We start from the raw sequence: 7,754 nt of genomic DNA, 5'->3' as shown, positions 1-7,754 counted from the left end.
GGTTAGGGTTCGAAGAAGACATGATGAGGAAGAAAAAGAAGTAAACAGAGATTCGCACAATTCAAGTGTTCGAGGAAAAAGTTTTATGTGGTAAAAAGGTGAAAGGAAAAATTGAATTTATACTGATGGGCGACCGTCAAAAGTAAAAACGCAGTAATGGAAGGATCACAATAATGGTAACTGATACTTCATGAACAGTGGAGCCGAAAAGACAGCCTGAAAAAGTGTTGTAAACTGTGGAACCAGTAAGAAGATGACACGTGTCTAAAGCATTAAATGGAAGTGATAATTGAAGCGTCAACTCTGTCAGAACATTAATGGTGACAAAATTCTCCTTTAATGAATTCCACTTCCCAAATATTCAAACTGTCGAATAAATGGAAAGTGGGGGGACTATCTGTATTGGGGAAAATTGTATTTATATATATATGGTGACATGTCATGACACGTAGACTGATCAAACAGTCAAAGAATTAAGGTTGGTTAACAGATACGAGCAACAACAGATACGAGCAGCAACAGATACGAGCAAGTTAAATAAAGAAGGCACGAGCAGTCATACAAATAATTCAACGCTCGTACCTGTTCAAGACATTCAAAGGTTAAAGATCGAGAAGAGTCAAAGGAATGAATCTGACAGCAAAAAAGAGCTCAGATACAGCATTTAATGAGTATTAAATACTAGAAACGTTAGAGAATATGAATTTAATGTATATGATTGCATAACGTAATATTTAAGGTCATTAATTACCCATAATTGTCTTGTTATAGCAAAGGTAAAGTCTGTATTCCCAAAACAGCTATAAAAGGGAAAGTCGCAAACAACTGTAAAGGGACGGAAAAAAAACACTACTGAAATATACTTTGAGAAATTTGCTTTCTGATTATATCATTCACAAATCTCTTTCTTATATACTTTTTTCCGATTATCAGTAACCTGAGTTCTTCTAAATTCAAGCTTTGACCTAAAATCTAATTTTCGGTTAAACACACGTGTTAAACCTATCAATGGTTCTACAGTCTATCATCCATAATTTTTATTTCATGGAATTGCCTACAATCTCGTTAAATGATTGTTAGATCAGGCATGTTGTACTCTTTACAGGGGAAAAGAACGGTTTAGAAAATAAATTATTGAAGCATATACATCATTTTTTTAAGGGGACACATGTTCGCATTCTTTCACGAAAGAGCACGATGTACTGCACGAATCATCTTCTTTTTTTCCTTCTTAATTTTCTTCTCCCAATCATTAAATTCATCACTAATTGTCAAAGGAACTAAAGTTTTCTTTATTAATTTTCATTCAGAATTCTAAAACATAGAAAGTTACCTTTTATAATCTTCCTTCTAATCTTTTTTTCTTTCCACTTTGACTTCAAAAACGGTAGCAACCATTAGTAAGTAGTGAGACAGAAACAATAACTTTGGCCAACTCAGTACACTAATCCAGCCTTGCTTATTTATCAAAATCACAATTTTATGTCGTCCCCTGATTTCAAAAACTCGGTAAATTAAAATTTAGCATACTTGAAAAACTCCAGTTTTTATAAGTAATGTTTGCCTCTAAAATGATGGTACCATAACTCCAAGATCAAGATCGGAAGACAGTTAAAAATGCTCAAGCAAAGAAATACCACGCATTGACGTGGTAATTAAACCACGAAGAATGAGTTATTAGAATAATATGAGAAGAACTTGAGAGCACCATAGAAAGATAATAAACAGGTGAACTAACCTAAGAAAAAAGTGACTTCAACACCATCCAGAAAATAGCTGCAAAATTTTCTTCAATTATCCAAAAAGCAGCAGTAAACATGGCTTCCATCGCATCCAGAAATAACAAGTGGCTCCAATAACATCAAAGAAGCAGCAGAAGAAGTGTCTTCAACTGCATACAGAAATAGCAACAAAAAGTGCCTCCAACCACATCATAAAACAATAGCAAAACTATCTTCAATAATAAAATATCTTCAACATCAGTAAATGCCACAAGAAACTTCAAAAATAAGAGCAACTGCTGCAGAATGACACGTTTAAAGTTTAATTGCATTATGAATAATTCACAGTAAATTACATATAGTGTCGATATTTTGCTACTAACTCTTTATGGTAATGTTATATGAAGATAGCCAATTGTAACCCATAAAATCTCTTAAAGAACATGCTATGACTCATAAACTTGCTTTACTTAATGAGCTTCTCCTTGGTTTGGCCACAAAATTTTTCTGGTGCAAGATATCGTACTTTCTCTTTTCTTCTTTTTTTCTCTTAGCAAGTACATGTTGATGTGCTTCTTTATTGCTTTTCCTATTGGTAGCTTATCATATTTGTCATGTATAATCCATAAAAAAGTTTGATCAAGATAGTAAGCTGAAGTAGTTGAGAGCTAAAGAAGTTTTTAACCTTTCTAAAGAGAAACTTTTCCAGCTCAGTATTGTGATACGCTATACAAGATAAAAGAGTTTCAGGGAGGGATTTATATAAAAGAAATTTAAGTACCTGTTGAATAACTCGATGCGTTAAATTAACCAAAGAACCATGGACCTCGCAAATTAATTTCAAAGCAGCCAAAGCAGCAAATATTGCAAAGAACAAGAAGTTATGTTATAAATTCTTTGTTTTGAGTTTTCCTTCCTAGACCTTCTTTTTGAACAACAAAAAGTAATGTTTTCCTTCCAAGGCTTTTAGGTCTTTTTGATAGGCTAAACAATTTTAAATATATTTTATAAGGTAATAAGCAATTTTACATATATTGTCTCAGATCATTCTAAGAAGTAAACTCTAAGACGGGGGTGGATCTAGCCTGTCATCTACGGGTTCCCGTGAACCCAGTAGCTTTTGTCCGAACAGTGTAAATGTGTTTTAAAAATTTATTAAATATCTACAAATGTTTAAATGTGAACTCAGTTACTATTGAAAATTTACTCGAAGTCGTTACAGGAACCCATAAATATTAAATCCTAGATCCGCCTCTCGTCTAAGAGATGCCCTTCTAATCTTTGAATGAATTAGTGAGTCCAACCGAAGCAATGAGAAAAAATTTGAGAGACAACCAAGCGTAAGTGGAACATATCCACTGGAAAGAGCACGCCTGCTCCTTAATAATCTCTACAGCTATTTCTTCATTTGGCATAATGCCTCTTAAGCATTATAATGTCCTTCAGGTGTCCCATTTGGTCTCATACATGGACCAAGTTAACTTGAATATTATCCTGATTTATGCATGGTCTAGAAACTTGACTTAAAATAGTTGAATAACTTAATAGGTAAAATGCTTATTTTTTAATCATTGTTGAAATGCGTTGATAAATACCTTGAAAAATGGGGCTCTATGAGAAACTACATCATTTTTTATTGTATCAGATTCACAAATACGATTGCATTGTGATGGATTATTTAACTGTAAAAAAAAAGTCCTTTTGAACATTTCATCTGCTAGAAGGAACTTAAAGGAAACACTAAACAGTACATGCAACAACTATAATTACTACAAAATGCATAGAATTCTTTTACTATAAAATGCATGCAAAAGACTTTTTTAGCATTATTAATATCTCTTCTAATAATGTCTTATTAAAGAGCGAAAAGGCAAGGAAAATAAAAGAATCCAATGCTTAGACTTTAATATGAATATATGATCTAATAACAACCAAATTTTTTATATCCAGGACAGTCAATTTTTATATTCATATAAAGTACCAATGGATTTCGGATACCGAGTAGCCTTTTGAACCTACCAACAAAATAATAAGGAAAAACTATGTTGACAGCGACAAACAAAAAATGACCTTCTATAATTAATAAATGATATAAACTTAAAACAGAAATTAGTAAACTGCAATACCGAATAAAAATTGCTAACTTCATATACATATACAAACTCTGGTTAAAGGAGCTCAGAAATGCGACCAAGTTTTAAACTGTTAATTGAAAAATTCGATAGCAAAGGAGTCCTCGAAATTCTTAACGATTGATTATCGAAAACGATCATATACACATGAATAAGATGATAGCGCTCACCAGGCTGAATACACCAAGCTCTTCCCGTCGTTGCCAGTCACATCTGTAGGTAAATATCACACAATCAAGATTTTAGTAGTAACCAAAAGATCGTCTATTAGCAGAAAAATGATAGCTTTCTACTAAAGAAACAGAAAGTTGTAACTCGTTATGAACTCCAAAACTGCTACGAGAAAAAGTACAATAAACAAAAAGATCCTTATCAACTTTCCACGATGGAACATGTACGTGTATCGTAAATTTATGAGGAATCTGCCTCTAACATGTACAGACCATAAATAATCCTTAAGTCAAAAATAGATGGAGAAGCATTTGATATGAGAACATCATAATTCTCCATGGATATTTTCCTAATGCACATCATAATTTCTCTACGGGCATTTTTCTAATGCACAAATTAAGCAACTCTTGAAGATTGAATATACGTAAATCCACGACCAAAACAATTTAATCTCTCCGCACAACAAATCATGTTTATATGAAATTTTGACTAACATTAATATTAGGAATGAAAATAAATAAAGACACAATAGAAGTCTTTGCTTCTTCCCCCCTCAATTTATCCCTGATTCATCCAAGCACAACATGAAAATATTAATTTGCAGTCCTCAGCCACTTTGTGTTGGTTCTTTTGACCATAAGGAGAGCTCACTATGCTCATAAAGCTCTTCAAGCGGCATAAATTTCACAAAATTACCAATTCTAATTAAGGCAGTCTTAATCTCCATCCAAGATAACTACCTTAGTCTGATTCAGTATAGTGATGGTTTCCTAAGCGAGCATGAAATTTTTATTCAAAGTCTTTGAAGCATAAAGATTAAAGCAATACCTACAAAGTCTTATTTCCTGCATTGACAAATTCAGAAGCTTTCCTGAGAAAAAAGTCAACATCTCAAGCTTAAGAATCACATCAATCCCCCGTAGCAAACTTCAATATAGTCTCTTGAGACCTTTGGGTGTACATTCAACTAGTTACAAATCAAAATCTACATCCCAGCAAAATTATTGCCCGGAAAATTTATTCATCTTTATTTCTTTCGATGTATAGATTGTGTAGTCTGGTACTGATTACAAGCAAGCTTACAAAAGATACTAAGTATTAAAATTATAAATAACAATGTCCCTTGAAATAACTGTTGCAAATAGAAATTCAAAAGGGTATGATATGTACGTTATTTTGTGCACTCCAATTTTTTTTTTTTTTTTGCTATATCTTTGTAAATTCACCGCCCAATCAATACGCATAGAGCTGTTGAACTTGCACGAAAAAGCTCTTTCTCGTTTTCTTTCTTTCTTCATACCCATGTCAAATATTTACAATTGTGAGTATTTGTTAGCTCTAAGAATGAGAACTTGGGACAGTGCAAAAGCTTTTGATCTTATGTTTCTGGAGGTCTTTTGAGATTGAAGGTTTGTGGCTTGATTAGACCAATTAATGGTTTGTAAAATCAATCTCTCTGCTATTTACTCTGTGTAGCTCTTCTCCTCTGCAGCCCCCACCCAAAAAAAAAAAAAAAGCTTTGCGACTGCTTACAGAATCAGGTTATTTTTTTAATTAGCTGACTATGGGAAAGTAGTTTGATTTTTAAATTTATTACTAAATGCATTTGTGGTTATTAAGTATCTTTGGATAGTTCTCATTATATATCATGTGAGCTATTAAAAATTTATGACAGACTTAATTTTCTAGCTTGCTGAATCTCAGAGTGCTTACTCAAGCACTCTTAATACGATGATAATTGCTTAAAGTATTGATATTACATACTTGAGATGCATACTTAGAAAAGATTGTGATAGCACACTTTGCATTTCTTTTCCGAGTTGAATCTGTTGAGATTATGAAAGCACTTCATCTTTATGCATTTGAATGTCTCATCTTTTCTACAACCTCAGACAAGTTCACTAAGGCAGATAATATTGACTTGCTTCTTTGTTTACAGGCCTTTATTGTCAATACATGCTCGGAAGAAGGCCAAGAAAACTAAACACCACAGTTTCATGCAGCACTGTTGCCTAATATGTAAATAGCTATGTCAACAATGTTAGCTAATTTATAGCTATGCCGGATATGATGTAAATACTACAGATATTGTCCGGGTTATTTACTGCCCATGGATGTAAACAATGTATATTTTGATCCAGATATGTACATAATAGCCGGCAGCTAGCTCGTAGAGTTGCCTACCTGATGTGCAACTTTTATTATATGCAATTCCATCAACATGCTGACAAAAGGCTCACGAGAATTATATTGAATGATGCAATCTGATAAAAAGAGGTTCTCCTAGCGCGAGCACAAGCAAACAAAGCTCCATCAAGTAGCCATCAACTTGCTGCCTGTGCAATGATTAACAGCTCAGCTGTATAGGGCCTTACTTAACAGATTCTAATTCTTTGTTATGAATTTCTACCAGATTGCTAAACTATTTTTTAGTGGAGTTCCATATGGTTCAAATGATAAGCTAAATTAGGTTGGCCTTCTTGCTGGTTCTGTTTAACATTTTCATGTAAAGAGTTGTCATAACTTTTCAACTCATCAACAGAGTATATAGTGGCATTAGGAATTAACCTATTTGACTCTATTCTGCAAATTGGGAAAATATGTTCAAAATCCTATGACATTAAATCTACAGAATTACTAAAATCCCTATGGATCTGAATTTAATAGAACCTAAGTTCAACAGTTCCCAAAATATCTAAAGGAGCAAGTATAACGAACAATCAAAATAATGGAGGGCTCAATTAATTGAATTAATCATAAAAATCAATACAACACATCAAAATATTCGGGAAAATGTTAAAAAAAAGTAGATCTGCAAAAAGCACAGCTGCTCATAAAAAAGGGAAGATGCGTGTGCCAATGTAGGTGAATAGAAATACATACATAGACACTCGAGAGGATTGATATATGAAATGGAGGATAATATTGGCAGCTCAAGGACTCAATCTTTACGAATAAAAATAATGCACAGTTCAGGAACATAAGTGCTATAGAAATATGAGATTTAACTTTGTCATCCGGAAATAAATGTAGATCTTTGATGTATTCGGAATAGCAAGAATCATGCCATAAGCTTAAGAAGCTTTTTAATAAACTGATACCTGTGGACGACATTTTCATGTGGCTATATGCAAGACTGTGTTGCCCTTCGTGTCGCGCTCAATCAATATTGAGTTGTCACTATTCAGTATTTCCTCCTCGACCAAAGAAGTATCTTGACCAATAGTCATATGAAGTGCTGTTATATGCTTTTTATCTTTATGGATATTGTATCTGGATCTTGCTCCTTTAGTGCATTTACAGTATGTAAGCAAATACTTGGCAGTTGTGTTTAATGCAGCCTTTCCATTCTTCCTAACAATTCTTAGGGAGCTCACATCTGCATCTAAAATGGATTCACCATATCTGCATGTCCAACTACAATACGTAAGAAAATACTTGGAGCTGCATACTTTGCAAAGTCTAGGCCACATGGCCAACTTGGTATACAAATTAAGTTAAACAGAGTAGAATCACGTGGTTGCAAGTGATGATTTGGAATTCTATCATATTACAGTGCATCTAATGATAAAATTTGAGTTGCAAACAATTCCATAAATAAAAAAATCCTAAATTAAGACTTGTTGAGTATCAGCCTCCGATTTAGCACCTACAGGAGCCTTCGATTTAGCATACATCAGCCCTGAAATTGCAAAATAAAAGAAGTACTGATAGAACACAGAAAACCACG

General features: G+C 33.4%; 1 long non-coding RNA gene across 1 annotated transcript; it reads right to left on the bottom strand.

Moving 5' to 3' along the window:
• On the bottom strand, nucleotides 1,749-7,419 carry LOC109234970. Its single transcript, XR_002069280.1, has 3 exons — nucleotides 7,126-7,419; nucleotides 4,024-4,066; nucleotides 1,749-1,891 (listed from the first exon to the last, which is right to left on the bottom strand). It is a non-coding gene; the product is annotated as an uncharacterized LOC109234970 (long non-coding RNA).

This window comes from Nicotiana attenuata, chromosome 11 (genome assembly GCF_001879085.1).
Source record: "Nicotiana attenuata strain UT chromosome 11, NIATTr2, whole genome shotgun sequence".
In the NCBI taxonomy this organism is placed as follows: domain Eukaryota; kingdom Viridiplantae; phylum Streptophyta; class Magnoliopsida; order Solanales; family Solanaceae; genus Nicotiana; species Nicotiana attenuata.
Note: the sequence above shows the minus strand (reverse complement) of the source record. Positions and strands in the feature narration are given on the sequence as shown.